Source organism: Gouania willdenowi, chromosome 20, assembly GCF_900634775.1.
Source record: "Gouania willdenowi chromosome 20, fGouWil2.1, whole genome shotgun sequence".
In the NCBI taxonomy this organism is placed as follows: domain Eukaryota; kingdom Metazoa; phylum Chordata; class Actinopteri; order Blenniiformes; family Gobiesocidae; genus Gouania; species Gouania willdenowi.
The window spans coordinates 2,745,832-2,766,737 of NC_041063.1; the positions used below are offsets into that span (position 1 = coordinate 2,745,832).

General features: G+C 40.8%; 1 protein-coding gene across 1 annotated transcript in view; it reads right to left on the bottom strand.

Moving 5' to 3' along the window:
* Positions 1-20,906, bottom strand: part of odad2 (outer dynein arm docking complex subunit 2) — a 99,050-nt gene that overhangs the window by 35,042 nt on the left and 43,102 nt on the right. The window lies entirely within an intron of this gene.

Sequence of the window (20,906 nt, forward strand, 5' to 3'; positions counted from 1 at the left end):
AAAACAGACATTTTAGGAGCCAAAGGCTTTGCAGCACTCCGCCCTCACTTTTTAGTAAGTCCATCTGATTCACTGTATACCAATGTTGATCGGATCAAACAATGTGTGAAAAGCAAGAACACAACTTCAACATGAGACAAACGTTTACCCTTCGTTCTTTGGTTATTCTGTTTTAAAACCAAATCAAAATAACAAATAAACAGTGTGGTTATTTTTGTTTTACTGATTTAAAACCAAAACAGAAATACTGGAAAACCAAAAACCAGATAAGCAGCATTTTTTAGTTTTTTCTTTTTAAACTTGTTCTGTTTGTGTGATATTTAGTAAGAACTGAAGTCACTACACCTGGTTTCCCTACCCAGTACAATAGGACTGTTTAGGATTTATTTCAGCAGTTTTCTGGTTCTGTTCATGTTTTCATTCAGTCTGTGGATGTTTTAGCTCGTAGAAAGCTGCACACGTTTATGTTTTGTTTTGCGGTGTTACGATCCAAATAGTATCTAAATAAACCGGTGACTGACTATCAACTGTGAGGCTGGTGTGAGGGCAGTAAAAATGTTTATTTTGCACGTTACAAATAGCGCTAACAGCAGTCGTCAACACACACGGAAGTTGATCACAAGAAATGAGGAGCACAACTAGATTCATTACACCACCTCTTGTTCCACATATCATGTGCATGTTTTACGTAACATACATTTTTTGGTTTTGATTTATTTATGTATTAATAACATTTCATTTCATCAGTAATGTGACTTCTGCGTTGCTTCTTTTTATGTCTGGACCGGGAGCAAAAGTCCGCCCAGTCATCAGTTTATCTGGATACTATTTGGATCGTAACACTGTTTGGTAAAGTAGTTAGTTTATTTATTTATTTTTTTTAGTTAGTTTATTTCTTTGGTCATTGTGAACATCCAGATCTAAGGTCATTCAAAGATCCCACACATTACACGACAGGAAAAAAATATGTATACATTAAGAATGTCAACCGCTAAATGATGCCTGACCGAAAGGGGTTTAGGCTGAAGTCAAGACTTATTTTGCCTAACCCCGTTTACAACTGAAACACTACTGTATGTCCAAAGATGACACAATTATACAGTTTCTCTCATACCAACGATGGTAACATGTAAGCACAAAACTTAAACTTCAACAATCAAAATTATATTAAGCATCCTCGATCAACTTCTTTTCTAATGTTTCATTCAAGTGTTCTATACTTCTCTATAATATTTAACTTGTACATTTTCTTAAATGCATGAATAGTTTTGGAGCCCTTAAGTTGTATAGGTAGACCGTTCCACAGATCAACTCCTTTGACTGATAAACACCTCCTCTTAGTGTTACTTTTCGCCATGGGTTTTTGTAGCAGATCAGTTCCTTCTTGAAGGTTATATCTTGATTCTCTAGTTTGAAACATCTTTTGTAAACAGTGAGGAAGCATGAGATTGTGAGCCTTGTACATCACAGCTGCTGTGTAGACATCAACAAGATCATGCAATTTTAAGATATTTAATCTAATAAAAAGTGGATTTGTTGGAGCAAGGTATTCTGAATGGCTGATCACTCTAATTGCTTTCTTTTGTAATAAGAAGATGGGTTGTATATTAGTTTTATAGGTATTCCCCCATATTTCCACACAATAGCTAAGGTATGGAAGGATGAGGGAATTGTACAGTATATATAATGCATTTTGATTCACAGAGGTTTTTATTTTATACAGTATGGCAATAAGTTTGGAAATTTTTGTCTTTAGTGTATTTATGTGTGCTTTCCAATTTAACTTATTATCAATATTGATTCCCAAAAACTTTGTAACATACACCCTTTCAATTTCTACCTCCCCAATTTTGATTCGACATGGTTTGTTTACTTCCTTGTTTCCAAATACAATATATTTCGTTTTATGCAGATTTATGGAAAGTTTATTTACATCAAACCACTTTTTAAGTATCTTAAGTTCAGTTCCTACTGTGTTCAAAAGCAGCTCAAGATCTTTTCCCGAACAATACAAACTGGTATCATCGGCAAATAGAATACATTGTAATTTGTTGAGGACTTCGCTGATTTCATTAATGTACATAATAAATAGTTTAGGTCCCAAAACGGAGCCCTGAGGAACTCCGTGGGTTATTTTTGCCTCCATTGAGTTGATATTATCAATATGTACATACTGATTTCGGTCACTTAGATAACTTTTTAGCCAATCATGTGCTAAGCCCCTGACACCATACCTTTCTAATTTATTTAAAAGCAATGAATGGTCTATTGTGTCAAAGGCCTTGCTAAGGTCAATAAAGACTCCAACAGCATACTCACTGATCTCAATAGATGTTGATATCTTTTCTACTAGTTCCGTAACTGCCATTGAAGTGGACCTATTGGATCTAAAACCATACTGATGTTCACTTAACAGGTTATGCTTGTCTACAAAGCTATCAAGTCGTTTCACAAATAGCTTTTCCAGTATTTTTGAAAACTGCGAGAGTATTGAGATCGGTCTGTAATTGGTAAACTGTTGCTTTTCTCCACTTTTAAAAATAGGTATTACTTTGGCAGTTTTCATTTTACTCGGAAAGATACCCATTGAGAAAGACTGATTACATATATACATGAAAGGAGTAACAATAAAATCAATGATATCTGTCACGAGGACCACATCTATATCAGATCCATCTGTTGATCTCTTAGTTTTGAAGGAATGTACAATTTCAATGATTTCGCTCTCACTAACACTTTTAATGAAAAGTGAGTTTAGATTATTTTTAATATTCATTTCTTCAAATTCATTGGCATTGCTTGGTAGCACAATTTCATTGGCTAACTTCGGCCCAACACTGACAAAAAAACTATTAAATACATTAGCAATTTCCTTTTTTTCACTGATGATTGAATTATTCATTGTGAAGTAATTTGGATATTCTTCCTTTTTTCTTCCATTCCTGATAATGCCATTCAATACCTTCCAGGTACCCTGGATATCACTCTTGTTCTGCTCCAGCAATTTGTGATAGTATTCTTTTTTATTGAATCTTATTATTTGAGTTAACTTATTTTTATACATTTTATATCTTTCTTCAGTTTGTTTAGTCCTTTGCTTTAAATGTACTCTATAGAGTTGTTGTTTTCTTTTACAAGCCTTAGCTATGCCCTTGGTTAGCCATGGTTTATCCTGGCTGTTTTTGTTTTTAGTATAGTATTTCTTACACGGACAGTGCTGGTCATACAATTGGATTAGGGTAAGTAGGAAGGCATTGTATGCCTTATCAGGGTCAGGAGTTGCATACACTTCTTCCCAAGTTTGGGCACATAAGTCCCCCTTGAGAGCAGCAATAGCTTCAGGTGTTCGATGTCTTACATATTTGAAATCATTTATTTTGGTTGTAATATTTTGCAATTGTTTAAAAATACTAAAAATAGGAAGATGGTCAGTGATATAATTGATAAGTACTCCAGCTGTAATTTGACTTGCTAAATGATTAGTAAATATATTATCTATTAACGTTGATGTGTCCGTGGTAATTCTGGTTGGCTTAACAATAAGGGGAAAAAGAGAGTTGCTATACATAGTATTAATGAAGTCTGTTGTTCTTAAATTTTTCTGAGGGTTCAGTAGATTGATATTAAAGTCACCACACACAATATGGACCTTGTTTAAATTACTAAAAAGGCAGTCCATTTTTTTATTGAAAATGTCTAGACATGATCCAGGTGTTCTGTACACACAACTAACAACAATATTTTTAGACTTTTCTACAATAATTTCACATGTTATACACTCCAAAACATCATCGATGGTGGTTGACTTGCTATCAATCTTTTTAAACCTCAGATCTGTATCTATGTATAGTGCAACGCCCCCACCTCTTTTATTTATCCGATTTGTAGTGAACAATTCATATCCATCTAATTGTACTTCACAGCACCTATCTGCATCCAACCAAGTCTCAGAAACAGCAATGACACTGAATTTATTAAACTAAGATATTGTTTAATTTCGTTATAATTTTTGTTCAAACTCCTACTATTAAAGTGTATAATGCTAAAGGCTCCATTCATATTAATGCGTTTAAATTGCACGTCAGTATAGTAATCACAATCATTAATTATATTATTAAACAAATGCTTATCCGGATCTATGTCACAGCCAAACTCATTTACTCTATAATTTGTATCATCGTACAAAAGAATATCTTCACTACCATTTATATATCCTGTATCATTGTTATCAATATCCACTTCGCTCAATTCATCCTCACTGTCATACATTTGTTTTTAGTTTTATCATACACACACATTCCCCCCGAAAGCGCATAGCGTTGGACACACCCAACCACAGGACCACTCACGCTCATGGAGCACATACTCACGCACACGCACGCAGGACACGTACACACACAACGTACACATCCACATTTATGCCCAAGCAACGCGCTGACAATCACACACACGCGCACAAACAGCACTCAATCAGACGCACGCAGAAAACTACTGTCTATTTGGAGATGTCCCGTACAGTTCCCAGTACTCCCAAGTCCAAAGTCCAAAGTCCAAAGTCCGAGTGTTCGAAATATCCATATCCACTTGTCGACTCCATTGAATATTATTAGAACTCACTGTCATTATATCCTTTGAGAAAAAAGTACCAAAACGCAAGCCTTCCATCCAACGCAAGACGAACACACACTGTCCATTTGCAGAGTTACAGTATATCCTCAGTCTAACAGAAAAATATCCATCAATCCATCGCCTACTTCGTGTTAAATTATTCCTCCAGGAAACATCCGCTGCGTAACTAAAAATAATAATAAGGCTAGATGTGGCCTGTGAGCATCCATGTCCTCCCATCTGGGCACAATTGTCTTTCCCATAAACACTATGACTTATCTTCTCACGAGTTGTAAGTATTCTCAGTGGAATTTGCAACATTATTTGATTTGGTCAAGGTCTTTCATTCCTCTTACCAGTATGACTTTAGCTTTTTCCGGAGTGTGCCCATTTAGCTGGATGAATATCTTACAATTCCTCGTCCATGTCGCTTTGATCTTCCCATTTTTTTTCAGGATACGCGCTTCTCTGGCAATTCCAGCCGCTTTCTTTGTTAGATGATCATTCAGATACACAGACGCTCCTTTTAACTTCTTTCCTTGACGCATGAGTTCCGTTTTATGTTTGCGATTTGCAAAACGCAAAATAATAGCTGGATTAGCCTTGTCCTTCCGCGGCAAAGTGTGGCATGCCGAGATGGCGGTCGGATCCAGGTAGACGTCCTTCTCTGCCAGAAAGTTCACAACTTGCTCTTCCAGCATTTGCAAATCCTCGGCATGTGCATCCTCACTTATATTTCTGCCATCCATAGTTGCTCTGGCGTAAGAGCGCGGCTTGATTGTAAGACCTGTAATTATAACATCTTCCATTCTGGTGTACTGCTCGAGGTTGTCGATTCTTTTCTCAAGCTCCTCAATGGTTTTGTCTCTTTCTCTTACGATATTTTTAAGTTGTTTCACTTCTTCAAAAAGTTCCGCCAGCTTAATCAGCTGTTGCGTCACTTTCATTAGCTCCATATCATTCTCCATCTTTGCCTCCGCTGCTTTCTTCGGGCCCATCGCAAACTTTTCCTGTGCCACTTTTTGTTTCTTACTCACACTTTAGGCAAGAAAAAAAATGTTTCTTTGATGCTTAAGCCTGCAGCACGTCGCAAGGCGCAGCCATCTTGGATCAATGTCACTACCCAAAGTTAACAGATATTCACAGATTCAGACTTTTAGCATCAATAACTCTTTAACAAAATATCATCAACACACAAATTACACTTCTGCCATCAGTGTGAGGTGGACAACATGATAAAAGATCATTTTTTATCAAACGCAGGAGAATAAAAGACCGTTTGTCGGTCCTCTCTGTGTGGTGAGATTAAAACATGAAACTCTAGTCCTAGTTTCCCCATAAATAACTAGTTTTAATTTTAAAACAGAAAACTGACGCTTGTTTGGTTTTTTCCGTTTTCCTGTTTCTGGTTTTAAATGAATAAAACCAAAAAATTAATCATTTTTTTCTGTTTTTTAATTTGGTTTTGAAACAAAAGAACCAAAGAACAAAGGGTAGAGGGATTGACATGCAACATGTACTTTATGGGTTTACTATGACACAAAGTGCTTGACATGTATTAAATCAATAATCAATAATCACATTTTCACAATCATCTGATCTTTGTTTCAAAGCAATATTAATCCCAAGCACCCGTAGTGATAAAAAATAAAAAAATAAAAAAATAAATAAATGAATAAAAGTGAATAAGTAATGAAACACAACATGACAACAGATACATAGAACATTAACAAAAAATTCACAAAATGACTACAAAAGCAAAAACATAAATACACAAAATGACTACAAAAACACAAAACAGCAACAAAAGATGATTCCAAAAATGCACAAAGCGACAACAAATACACACAATCCATGTGTAGTTTACTGTATTCCTGCTTAGGTCATTCATTACTGTACATTTTGACATGAATTTTGACAATGTGGCCAATTAAATTTTTGTGGCCCCGGTCACTCGATACATTAGCTTGGCAAGGACTTTGGGACAATTTCCTGCTCCCAAATTTGTTGGAACGCCTAAACCATGAAGAAAGCTTTCCCAAACGGGTAAAGGTGGTATATAGTAGCTGCAAAATTAAAACAATATCATATAAATATCATATTAAACCTTATGGGCTTGGAACTTAATAACACCCATATTCATATCTACCTATAAAAGCAAGGGAGGTCTGTGTGTGCATGTGTGCGTGCGTGCGAAGCAAATATCTCCCAGACGCGGTGCAAGTTCGACCTGAAACTTGGTCAACGGATTCCAAATACCCCAAGTGTGTGTATCTGTTACTTTGGAGTAATTTGGTTTTCAAAATGTTTATTTTAATTTTATTTAACTTCTGGACGGCCCCGAAATGAAACCTATTCAAGTTTTGACCTCAAGGTGTGAGGGGGCGCTAGCGCACCATCTATATCTATTTCACTACACAGCTCACTTCTGGTGCGTGCATGAGCTCCCGTAGACTTCTCTTTTCTCTTTTGAGGAAAAATACTTTTTTACTGTTCTTTATTTGGTGATTTCGAAACGTTTATTTTCATGTTAGTTTGACCGTTCGCTATTTAAACCGGACAGACCTCACCTGGAAGTTATTGACAGCAATGGCTGCTGTGTTGAAAGCTGCACATTTCTCAGCAGCGCGCATGTGTGAGAGAACCAACGGAGATTTATGTCCAAGGTAGAGAGTCTCACACACACACGGTGCGTTTCACTATCGATCACCGTCTACGTGTCTATGTATGTACCACCATTTAGTCCGGTTACAGTCTGTGTCACAACACCCGTCCATTGGGTGGTAGTGACTGTAGTGTTGGGTCAGATCAGTAAACGGTGCTACATAGTGAAGGTCACCGGATGATTACTGCAGCTTCACTCACGACACACCTGCCACTATACACCTAACTACTGAAAATAGATAAGTTTAGTGAAAGTTAGACAGGCACACACACTAAACGACAACAAAAAATATGAAAATGACTGAAAATACACAAAACTAAATATTTATACAAAAATTACTCAAAAGACAGAAAAATACACCAAACGACAACAAAAACATGAAAATAACTCAAAATACACTAAACTAAATACTTATAATCCCACATGAATGCATACTTCCGACCGGCACTGTACATTACAGAAAAAACACCAAACAAAAAAAAACATAAAAATGAGTTAAAAAAAAACAAAACACATTAATAATGCGCATGTCTCAAAGAATTAAACCAGGGAAATTGCACACGCTATTTTACTTTGCACCTACAAATATACCCCTTTATAATGCTACAGAGTATGTTGTTATTATTATGCCCATAATTGACAACTCTTCTTAAGCTCCCACTATATGAATACATACTTCCTACGGGCACTATACTCGACTTCAAAAAAACATACATTTACAGAAAAATACAACAAAAATATGAAAATGGCTCAAAATACACAAAACTAAATATTTATACAAAAAATACACAAAATTACTCCTGAATCACAATACAATAGCGACAAAAACAATAATTATACAAAAATACACATGACTTCAAAAAACATAAAACAAAAACAGCAAACATTTATGCACAAAAAGACAACAGAAAGATACACAAATACACATGACTCCAAAAAGCATACGTTACAGAAAAATACACCATACAAAAAAATATAAAAGTGATGAAGTCATGCACATGTCCCACTGAGTTAAACCAGGAAAACTGCACCCACATTTTGCACCCGCAAATATACCCCTTTTGCTCCTACATTAATACATACTTCCGACGGGCACTGTACTAGTCTACCTATAAAAGCAAGGGATGTCTGTGTGTGCATGTGTGCGTGCGTGCGTGCGTGCGTGTGGAGCAAATATCTCCCCGACGCGGTGCGAGTTCGACCAGAAACTTGGTCAACAGGTTCCAAATACCTCGAGTGTGTGTATCTGTTATTTTGGAGTAATTTGGTCATTTCAAAATGTTTATTTTAATTTTATTTCACTTCTGGACGGCCCTGAACTGAAACCTATTCAGCTTTTGACCTCAGGGTGTGAGGGGGCGCTAGCGCACCATCTATATCTATTTCACTGCACAGCTCCTCACCCGAGCAAGTGTGCGGTCACTCCTCCTCCACTTCCTCCTGTGTCATGCTATCGTTAGCTTCTCAAACACGGGAACTCTCTGATCTAGATCATTTGAAACCGTCAGCCACTGGTGAGTCTTTTAGAGACACGTTTCCCAACCCGTTCAATACTCCATCTGGAAAACTGCAGATTCTCTGTGGTGCCATGAATGGAAGCTAAGCTCTGACCACTCAGTTTGAAGGAAAAAAATGAATTTTGTTTTTTAAAAAAAAGATAGCCCAATTTTAGATAATACTTTAATTTACTTACTCACTCATGTAGTTTGGAGCTTTAAATTTTGTTTTGCGCAGTTTTGTTACTTTTCTGATTGGCACTACAATGTCTATGGAGTTTGGTTATCAGCGCCCTGTGTTTTACTGAAACCTGGCTCAGTGAACTCATCCCGGACAGCTCTCTACATCTACCGGACTTTCAGCTCCTCAGAGCGGACCGCGTAAAAGAGCTCTCTGGGAAGACGAGGGGAGGCGGAATATGCTTTTACATTAACCAAGGTTGGTGTACAGATGTCACAGTGTTGAAGCAGACGTGTAGCCCTAATCTGGAGAGGTTTTTCATAAACTGTAAACCGTTTTATTCTCCACGGGAATTCTCCTCATTTGTCTGGTCGGTGTTTACATCCCACCTCAGGCTTGTGTAACAGAGGCGTTACAGCACCTGGCCGACCAGATGGCAGACGTGGAGAAAAAACATCCTGACTCTTTGCTAATCATTCTCGGGGATTTTAACAGAGCAAATCTAACCCACAAACTCCCTAAATACAGACAGCATATAAAGTGCCCGACCAGGGGTGCTAACACACTGGATCACTGCTACACTGTAATAAAGGATTCATATCACTCTGTTCCCCGTGCAGCTTTGGGGCTCTCTGATCACTGTCTGATTCACCTCATCCCGACCTACAGGCATAAGTTTAAATCTGCTAAACCTGTAGTAAGGACTGTTAAGAGGTGGACAGAGGAGTCAAAGCAGGAGTTACAGGACTGCTTTGACTGTACTGATTCGAGTGTTTTTGAAGCTGCATCAAGGTTTCAAGGATTCAAGGATTCAAGGTTCTTTATTGTCAAATATGCCCCATGTTAAACATACAGCACAGATGAAATTGCAATCCCCCCCAACCCCCAGTGCAAACCTGCAGTGCATAAAAAGAGCACTTAAAACACACAACAAACACACAAAAAAAAACCAACTAGCAATACTATACAACAAATAACTTAACTAAAGACATACGGACAACAAATAACAAATAACGAACAACAATGAGGTAGAATGTGGATAAATTACTATGAGGTAGAATATAAATAAATTACAGTATTAATAATATAAACAGAGTGCAGATGAAGCATCAGACAACCTAGATAAACTGACTGACACTGTGACGTCTTACATCAGCTTCTGTGAGGACATGTGTGAGCAGACCAAGACTTTCTGCACATACAACAACAACAAACCCTGGTTCACACCTCAACTTAGGATGCTGCGTCAGGCTAAGGAGGAAGCCTACACGAGTGGGGACCGGGTCCTGTTTAAGCAGGCTAAGTACACACTAACCAAGGAGATCAAAGTAGCCAAGAGGTGCTACACTGAGAAGCTAAAACAAAGCTTCTCAAACAAAGTCCCTTCAGAAGTGTGGAAAGGCCTGCGTGAGGTTACCAACGACAGGAAACCCTCCCCCCACCCTGCAGGTAACAATAGACTGGCTGAAGACCTGAATAGCTTTTACTGCAGGTTTTCACACCCACCCCCCAGCTCATTAGCATCAGCCCATCACCTGGACTTTGCCCTTCCTGCTCCCCCCACTTCCCCCCCTACCTCACCCTCTGACCCCCCCACCTGCCCTGAAGATCAATGAAAGAGATGTGTGCCAGCTATTCAAGAAACAAAAGATCAAAAAGGCTCCAGGACCAGACGGAGTATCTCCCTCCTGCCTGAAAGCCTGTGCTGAGCAGCTGGCCCCCATCTTCACACGGATCTTCAATACATCACTGGAGCTGTGTGAAGTACCTTCCTGCTTCAAAAGCTCCAGCATCATCCCAGTCCCAAAGAAACCTGCCATCACAGGACTCAATGACTATCGACCCATTGCCCTGACGTCCGTAGTCATGAAGTCCTTTGAGAGGCTGGTACTGAGCCACCTGAAGGACATCACAAGACCCCTGCTGGACCCCCTGCAGTTTGCCTATCGGGCAAACAGGTCGGTCGAGGATGCAGTCAACATGGGACTGAACTACATCGTGCATCACCTCGACTCCCCAGGGACCTACGTTAGGGTTAGTAGGAGCCATAATTTATTTGTTAAAATACCTGTTTAATATGTTTTAGCATTTACCTGACCTGTAGATGGGCGGAGCATGCAGGTGATTAAAGCGTGCACTGGTGAGAAAGCGCTGGAATAGGCCGGCGCTAAGCATTCTTGGTCAGCAACCCTGTCTCGGCCGGGCTATTGGAGCCACTCAAACGGCAAAGTGGGCTATTGGAGCTCACACAGCAGGGAGGCGGCTGGGAGACGTGGTCTCGCCGCAGCGATCGGGCTCACACACGGCGGCTGGGAGACAGGGTCTCGCCGCAGCGATCGGGCTCACACACGGCGACAGGGAGACAGGGTCTCGCCGCAGCGATCGGGCTCACACACGGCGGCTGGGAGACAGGGTCTCGCCGCAGCGATCGGGCTCACACACGGCGGCTGGGAGACAGGGTCTCGCCGCAGCGATCGGGCTCACACACAGCGGCTGGGAGACGTGGTCTCGCCGCAGCGATCGGGCTCACACAGCGGCTGGGAGACAGGGTCTCGCCGCAGCGATCGGGATCGTGCACGGCGGCTGCAGAGGGGCGGTGCCTCGCTGTGAGGAGCGAGGCCAGCGCATCGGGGTTGCAGCGACGCGAATCGGTTGTGGAGCGGCGCCGGTGCCAGCTGAAGCCACTGCTGCATCGGGCTTCGGCTATTGGAGCCACGGAAGCGGCTGGCTGGAGCCACAGCTCCAGAATAGGACTCTGAAGGCAGAGCATCAAAGCCCAGCCAACGCACCATTGTGGTATGTGGTTTGGATTGGAGGTACGTCAATGACAATGTGTGTCCGCTCACAGCAGTAAAGAAGCTCAATGCACTGATGGGAGATAGGTACCTGCTTTAGGAAACTGCGCGTCAAGACGTGCGCTCATTAACATTGGCGTAAAATATAAACTATTGTAAATAAAGCATCGACTAAGAGCCGACATGGCTGAAGATGAACAGTGTATGGATGAGCAAGTTGAGAAAAGGAACAAGCGCAAAGTGAAATTAACACCCAAAGCTTTACTAGAAAAAATAAGCAATTTAGAAAAAGAAAGAAAGGTTAAAATAAATAAACTCTCCAAAGAGAAACAAGCTATTAATGTACTAATGGGCGACAAAGACAATATAAATGAGGTAAAAAGTGAATTTAACAAATATGTGGGTTTGTTTGAAGAAATAAGTAAAGTTCATAACATTTTGTTGGGTTTGCTGCCTCAAGAGGAAGCAGAAAAGCATGATATTTGGTTCCAAGCTAAAATGTTGAATGTCAATAATTTTATTGCTGTTACAACAAAGTGGATCAATGAAGTTCAAAGTTGCCCAACTGCTGTGTTAAGTTATGTTGTGCAAAATATAAATGAACAAAATACAGCAAAGGTGGCTCAACTAGAAGAGATCAACATTGAACCACATGATAGCATTTCGAATGTTGCTTCAAAATCCTCGAGGAAGGATTCATGCTGTAAGGGTTCCGCAAGGACCTGTTCATCCTCCACCAGTATTCGCTCAACAGCTTCTGAACATTTAAGAGCAGAGCCAGCAAGGGCTGCACCCTTAGCACGTGCCGCTGCTTTAAAGAGTATGCATGCCTTAGAAGAGCAGGAACAGATTTTAAAAAGAAAGAGGGAGCAGCTTGAGTTGGACACAGAAATAGCAGCCGCTAGTGCTAAGTTAGCAGTACTGAACCCAACAGTCAGCTGTAAAGGAAGTGTGGCTTCAAAACACTCTGATGGGATGGAGTCATATTTTCTTAAAGAATCAAAGACTAAGCCCACTTCTTTAAAGCCACTTGCTTCTAAATACGTGCCTCATCTTTCACTGCAAAAGAATCCGGAACCTTTGTCAAATAAGGAGGTTGCGATCAATTTAAATGCAGATCACTACAGTCAGCACTTGGAGCCCACATCCAGTCAAGTTCAGACCAACCTAAACCCTACAGTGTCTCAAAGCAATCAATCATCGACAGTTCAAAATCAATCAACAGGAGATCTGTACAGTGTACTACAACAACAAAATGAGATTACAACTCTTCTTGTCAAAATGCAAAATTCCCATTTGTTGCCACACCGAGAGATTCCAACTTACAATGGAGATCCTTTACAGTTCAATTCATTTATAAAAGCTTTTGAGCACTGTGTAGAGCGAAAGACTAGCTGTAAAGGAGACTGTTTGTACTACCTGGAGCAGTACACCACTGGACAACCAAGAGACATTGTACGCAGCTGTCTTCACATGAATCCTGAAAGAGGTTATGATGTTGCCAAAGAACTATTAAAAGTTCACTTTGGAAATGAGTTACATGTAACAGCAGCCTATATAGAAAAGATAATCAGCTGGCCAAGTATTAAGTCTGAAGACACAAAAGCACTGACAGCCTTTGGGCTCTTCCTACGTGAATGTTGCAATGCAATGGAAGAGTTACGCTATTTAGATGAGTTAAGCATGTCTGCTAATATGAAACTTTTGATTCAAAAATTACCCTATAAACTTAGAGAGAAATGGAGAACTAAGGCAAATGAAATTTTTGAAAGAACTGGTGATAGGGCACAGTTCAGAGATATCGTTAACTTTATTGAGTTGCAAAATAGAATCACTTCAGATCCAGTTTTTGGTGACATACAGGACACACATTCTGTGCTAAGGACATTAAGATCAAATACATCCCAAATGAAATCTCAATTAAAAAGAAATAGTTTTGCAACTCATGTTTTAGTTAAAGATAATTACAAGGTGATTGATAATAAACACCAGGACACTTGGAAAAATTATGTTTCCGCTGCTGAGACGAGCTTTTCTTGTTTGTATTGTGCACATGATGGACATTCATTGGAGCAATGTCACCAACTATGTAAAATTTCACATCGAGAAAAGTTCGAATTTTTGAAGGAGAAGGGTCTATGTTTTGGCTGTCTAAACACAGGGCATTTAAGTAAAAGCTGCGACAGGCGAAGCATTTGCATGCACTGTAAGAAATTGCATCCCACTATTTTGCACATAAGACAAGCAGAGGTTGATCAAAAGTACAAAGAGCAGACAAAGAATTCCTCTCAACACTGCACAACTTCTTCCACCTGTGGTCATACAGGGGCTGGCCACCATAATGGCATTCTTCCCATCCTGCCTATTCAAGTTAAGAATTCTAAAGGAGATAAAATCAGTCAAACATATGCATTTCTGGACCCAGGAAGTACAGGCACCTTCTGCTCGGAAAACCTCCTTCAAAAACTGAACATTCAAGGACGCAAAGCAAAGATTCATCTCCGCACGATGGGCCATAACAGGACAGTTACAACTTTGATCGTTAATGGCCTGGAGATTGCTGAATTATCAGGCAAGCAATTTTATCAGCTTCCTTGTGTGTTTTCACAGAAAGAGATGCCTGCTTCTACAGACAACATCATAAGTGAAAGAGAGAAGAGCAAATGGCCTTATCTGAAAGATCTTAAAATTCCGTACATAAATGCAGACATTGACCTATTAATAGGCACCAATGCAGCCCAGTTGTTGGAACCTTGGGAGGTTATCAACAGTATGGGTGAGGGGCCTTACGCAATAAAAACTCTATTGGGGTGGGTTATAAATGGGTCAGTGCATGGACGTGGTGATCAGGAACCTGTGTATCCTCCAGTATATGCCAACAGAATTGTAGTTGACAGAATAGAGGAGCTGTTGACGAGTCAATACAATTATGACTTCATTGAAAAGTCAGACACAACAAGAAGAAATGAATGAGGCCAAAGATGGGGAGAACACAGCTCCTAGAAAGCAGAGGACCGCCACGGACGGAAAGAATGATAAAGCAGCTGACGGTAAAAAAGAGAAGAGACGGTCTAATCGATCTAAAAGTAAAGAGGACAACAACGTTGAAAAGGGTGAGAAGCAAGGGAAACACAAGACAAAGAAAAAGGATAAATCTCATAGTCGCAGTAAAAGCCGAGAAAAGAACAAACGATCAAAAAGTAGAGACAAAGGTCACAAACACAGAAGTGATGAGAAAAGAGGGCGCTCAAGAAGCAAAGCCAAAGTAAGGGTCAGGATTCGGATAAAAAACCAAAAAAAAAAAAAGAAACAATTTTCATGCCTGGAGATGTTGTCATGGTTTTGGACTCCACAGCACCACGTGGGTCATGGATACTTGGAAGAGTATTAGAAACCTTTACAGATAAGAGTCTGGTACGTGTGGTGCGTCTTCAAACCAAAACCAGTGTGATCGAAAGACCTGTAACAAAATTATGTTTGTTATGTGAAACTACATTTTGAGGTACTGTATTTTGTGTGCAAACATGTTTGTTTTACATATTGATGTTTTTGTTTTGTTTACTTGGATATGGCTCCATTGATATTCAGTTTGGTAATTGCTTTGTCTTCTGCCAGTCGCAATTAGGGGCCGGTGTGTAGGAGCCATAATTTATTTGTTAAAATACCTGTTTAATATGTTTTAGCATTTACCTGACCTGTAGATGGGCGGAGCATGCAGGTTATTTAGGTTGCCATGGTGATCACACACGTGTGGTCAATCAGGAGAGCAAACAGTTTTGAAAGGTACTCAACGGTATGCAAGATTAAAGAGTCAAACACCAACGGACTATTCATTCATATTCTTTACCAAGAAGTACCTGTTGGAACAACTATCCCTGCACCACCAGAAGTGAACCCAGTTAAAGGGACTTGGGCGCTTCACTGTTTGTGGATTTCAGCTCTGTGTTCAACACCATCATCCCGGACATCCTTCACCAGAAACTCACCCAGCTCACAGTGCCGGCCTCCACCTGTCAGTGGATCACCAACTTCCTGACTGACAGGAAGCAGCAAGTAAGGCTGGGAAGCATCACATCTAGCACCCGGTCACTCAGCACTGGCGCCCCTCAGGGGTGTGTTCTCTCCCCACTTCTATTCTCCCTCTACACCAATGACTGCACCTCAGGGGACCCCTCTGTGAAACTCCTGAAGTTTGCAGACGACACCACCGTCATCAGTCTCATCAGGGACGGGGACGAGTCTGCCTTCAGACGGGAGGTGGAACAGCTGGCTCTCTGGTGCAGTCAAAACCATCTGGAACTGAACCCGCTCAAGACTGTGGAGATGACAGTGGACTTCAGGAGAAATCCCCCCCACTCCCCCCCTTACCATTTTGAATAGCAAAGTGGCTACCGTGGACTCCTTCAGGTTCCTGGGATCCACAATCTCACAGGACCTGAAGTGGACCTCCCACATAGACACAACCAGGAAAAAGGCACAGCAGAGGATGTACTTCCTGCATCAGCTGAGGAAGTTCAACCTGCCCCAGGAGCTGCTGATAATGTTCTACACCTCCATCATTCAGTCTGTTCTGTGCACCTCCATCACTGTCTGGTTTGGATCTACAACCAAACTAGACAGACACAGACTACAAAGGATAATCAGGACTGCAGAAAAGATCATTGGTGTTGATCTGCCCTCCATCCAAGACTTATACCTGTCCAGGGTCAGGAAACGGGCAGGTAGCATCACTGCAGATCCCTCACACCCTGCACACAATCTGTTTAAACTCCTCCCCTCCAGCAGACGCTACAGATCACTGTACGCCAAAACAACCCGCCATAAAAACAGTTTGTTCCCCCAGGCTGTCACTCTGATCAACGCTAAACAGTCAAAGAGTGTCAGACCTGTTTCTGTCAAATAACCATGGAACTAAACATAACAACCCTGGATCAACCTGTCACTGAGAATATTCATAAAGTATACTATTAAATTTAAATGTTCACCTGCACTACTCATCAATGCACTACTATACTATTATTATTATTATTATTATTATTATTATTATTATTATTATTATTATTATTATTATTATTATTATTATTATTATTATCATCTTGTTATTTTATTCAGTTTGCACATATTAGTCTAACTACTCTTTATATTTATGTTATACTTCTTTTTTATTTATTTTTCTTTATTCTAGTTGTGTATTCAATACATTACTTGGTCAATAAAGTTGATTCTGATTCTGATTCTGGTTACAGAAAAATACACCAAACCAAAAAATATGAAAGTGAGTAAAAAAAAAAAAACAACAAACACATTTATCATGCACATGTCCCATAGAATTAAACCAGGAAAATTGCACCCACATTTTGCACAGGCAAATATACCCCTCATGCTCCCAGATGAATGCGTACTTCCGACGGGCACTGTACTAGTGCATGTGAATAAGTGAAGAATACTCAGACTATTTGGAGGCTCTGATTTAAAAAAAATAATAATAATTTCTTGCTAATAATAGTTTGACCTTTTCTTTAGATTTTCTTTCATTTTCTCACACAATTGGTGAATTGGTGGTAAATGTACTCAAGTAAATATAATCAGATGACGTAAATGTAGGAATGGATAAGACAACATAGATGCATGTCTAGTTAAATTAATAATAAATAAGACTTATTGTGATAGAGAGGAAATGATTTTTTCCTTTGTCTGCACTACCGTCAAAGGTCAACACTACAAGAAGTGCAATTTTTAAAGACAGCAATGCATGTTTTGTTATTGCAATTAAATAAATGAATGTATTTTATTGCATAATTGTGACCATCACCAGCCCTCCATAAGGAAGGATAAGAAACATTTTATTATAGGGAGGATATAAAAAGAGAGGGCAGTGTTACACATAGGTTACAGCTACAATATTAATGTAATCGGTAATGTGTTATACTGTAATCCTGGGCTAGAATCATTAGATCTGATGAGGTTGAAGACCAGTATATTAATCACACAAGACAAAACAAGTGCATGCACGTGAAATGTATTACTGTATACAGTGTTTAGTGCAACAATAAGTGAGGTGTACATTATTTGGTCATGACCGTGAAACTATTATATACAGTGGGTACGGAAAGTATTCAAACCCCTTTAAATTTTTCTTTTTCTTTTTTTTACTTGTCTGCACATGCTGTCAAAGGTCAACACCACAGGAAGTGCAATCATTATGAGACAGCAATGCATATTTTGTTATTGCAATAAAAAACATTGATTTATTTTATTGCTTAATTGTGACCATCACCAGCCCTCCCTAAGGAAGGGAAAGAAATCTTTTATTATAGGGAGGATATAAAAAGGGAGAGCAGTGTTACACCTAAGTGGAGGGGGAGGGGGAAGGGGAGGGGAAAGGGAGCAGGGAGGAGAGACTCAAGGCAGGAAATAGAAAAGTTGGGGAAGAATAGACTGTTTTACAGTGAGGGTGAGATGTGAGGTTGTAGAATATATTGTGCTTATTATGTTGTGTAATCCAGCCAGTGTTGTGACAAGTGTGAAGCTTAGCTATAATGGTGGTGGCTGTGAACAGGGGGAATGAGTGAGTGGTAGTACCTAAAACAGGTATTTGGGATTAACGTGTCTAAGGTTAAGCCCAGTATGAGTTTTATCCCACATCCCAAGGCGTGCCAGTGCATCGTATACCAGTATATGTGCAAAAAAAAAAAAAAACGCTACTGCAAGCCCAGGAACTGCCCTGGGCCCGCAGATGCAGCCAGGCCAGCAGAAAGAGCGGAGGCCAGGGAGCCCCAGGCAACCCCCCCGCGGCCGAGCAACCCCCCAGATGCCCCCAAGATCCCAGGCCGAGAGGCAGCCACCGCCCCCCACACACACATCCGAGGAAGCCCCAAGCAGCCGAGCACCCAGCGCATCCCCCCACCGACCCCAACCCCCAACCCCAAGGCCCCCCGCCAGCATCCAGCCCCCCCCACCCACCCACACCCAAGCACCCAACCCCCCCTAGGGAAGGGCCCAGAGAGCCCCCCGCCCGAGACCCCAGCAGAGGAGCCAAGGCCCCCGCCCAGCAGACGGCCAGAGCCGCACGGAACGGGCAGCCGGCGGGCGCCCGCCGGTGGGCCCAGAGCCAGCAGGGTCCGGACCCCAGGCCAGAAGGACCCGGAACGAAAGCAGCACCGAGAGCAGCGCCCCCAGGGACGACAACCACGCCCATAGTCGTGGAGGGCACCAAGGGGATGCTGCAAGCCGCCCCCCCAGCCCCCAGGCGCACCGACCAGGCACCCCAGAGCGCGCCAGATCGCCTTTCCTTGAAATTTTTCAATCTTTGTTTCATTGCAGCCATTTGCTCAAATCAAAAAAGTTCATTTTATTTCTCATTAATATACACTCAGCACCCAATCTTTACAGAAAAAAACAGAAATGTATAATTTTTAGCAAATTTATTAAAAAAGAAAAACTGAAATATCATGTGGTCATAAGTATTCAGACCCTTTGCTGTAACACTCATATTTAACTCACATGCTGTCCATTTCTTCTGATCCTCCTTGAGATGGTTCTTCATTAGAGTCCAGCTGTGTTTAATTTAACTGATTGGACTTGATTAGGAAAGGCACACACCTGTCTATATAAGACCTTACAGCTCACAGTGCATGTCAGAGCAAATGAGAATCATGAGATTGAAGGAACTGCCCAAGGACAGAATTGTGGCAAGGCACAGATCTGGCCAAGGTTACAAAATATTTTCTGCAGCACTCAAGGTTCCCAAGAGCACAGTGGACTCCATAATCCTTAAATGGAAGAAGTTTGGGACGACCAGAACTCTTCCTAGACCTGGCCGTCCAGCCAAACTGAGCAATCGTGGGAGAAGAGCCTTAGTGAGAGAGTTAAAGAAGAACCAAAAGATCACTGTGGCTGAGGTCCAGAGATGCAGTAGGGAGATGGGAGAAAGTTCCACAAAGTCAACTATCACTGTAGCCCTCCACCAGTCGGGGCTTTATGGCAGAGTGACCTGACGGAAGCCTCTCCTCAGTGCAAGACATTTGAAAGCCCACATAGAGTTTGCCAAAAAACACATGTAGGACTCACAGACTATGAGAAATAAGATTATCTGGATTATCTGATCTGATGAGACTAAGATTGAACATTTTGGCATTAATTCTAAGCGGTATGTGTGGAGAAAACCAGGCACTGCTCATCATCTGCCCAATACAATCCCAACAGTGAAACATGGTGGTGGCAGCATCATGCTATGGGGGTGTTTTTCAGCTGCAGAGACAGGACGACAGGTTGCAATTGAAGGAAAGATGAATGTGGCCAAGTACAGAGATATCCTGGAAGAAAACCTCTTCCAGAGTGCTCAGGACCTCAGACTGGACCAAAGGTTCACCTTCCAACAAGACAATGACCCTAAGCACGCAGCTGAAATAACAAAGGAGTGGCTTCGGAACAACTCTGTGACTATTCTTGACTGGCCCAGCCAGAGCCCTGACCTAAACCCAATTGATCATTTCTGGAGAGAGCTGGCTGTCCACCAATGTTCACCATCCAACCTAACAGAACTCGAGAGGATCTGCAAGGAAGAATGGCAGAGGATCCCCAAATCCAGGTGTGAAAAACTTGTTGCATCATTCCCAAGAAGACTCATGGCTGTATTAGCTCAAAAGGTGCTTCTACTCAATACTGAGCAAAGGGTCTGAATATTTATGACCATGTGACATTTACGTTTTTCTTTTTTAATAAATTTGCAAAATTTCTACATTTGTTTTTTTCCTGTCAAGATTGGGTGCTGAGTGTACATTAATGAGAAATAAAATAAACTTTTCTGATTTTAGCAAATGGCTGCAATGAAACAAAGAGTGAAACATTTAAAGGGGTCTGAATACTTTCCGTAATTCATAATTCCATAATTCATAGTTCATAGTTCATAATTCATTGTTCATAATTCCCCAAAAGTTAATAGGATCTAAACACTTCTCATCTAGGAGAAGTTAGAGAGGATGAGGATCTTGAAAGGATCTCAAAAGTTTCTTTTTAAAGGGGACATATCATGGTTTTAAATCCTTCCTTTTTACATATAAATCATACAGTTGTGGTCTATATAAAGCGGAACTGCAATGCTTGGGTCTGAATTCCTCATTAATATAGCTCCACCCCTTTTCTGATGTGCTTCTGAGAGC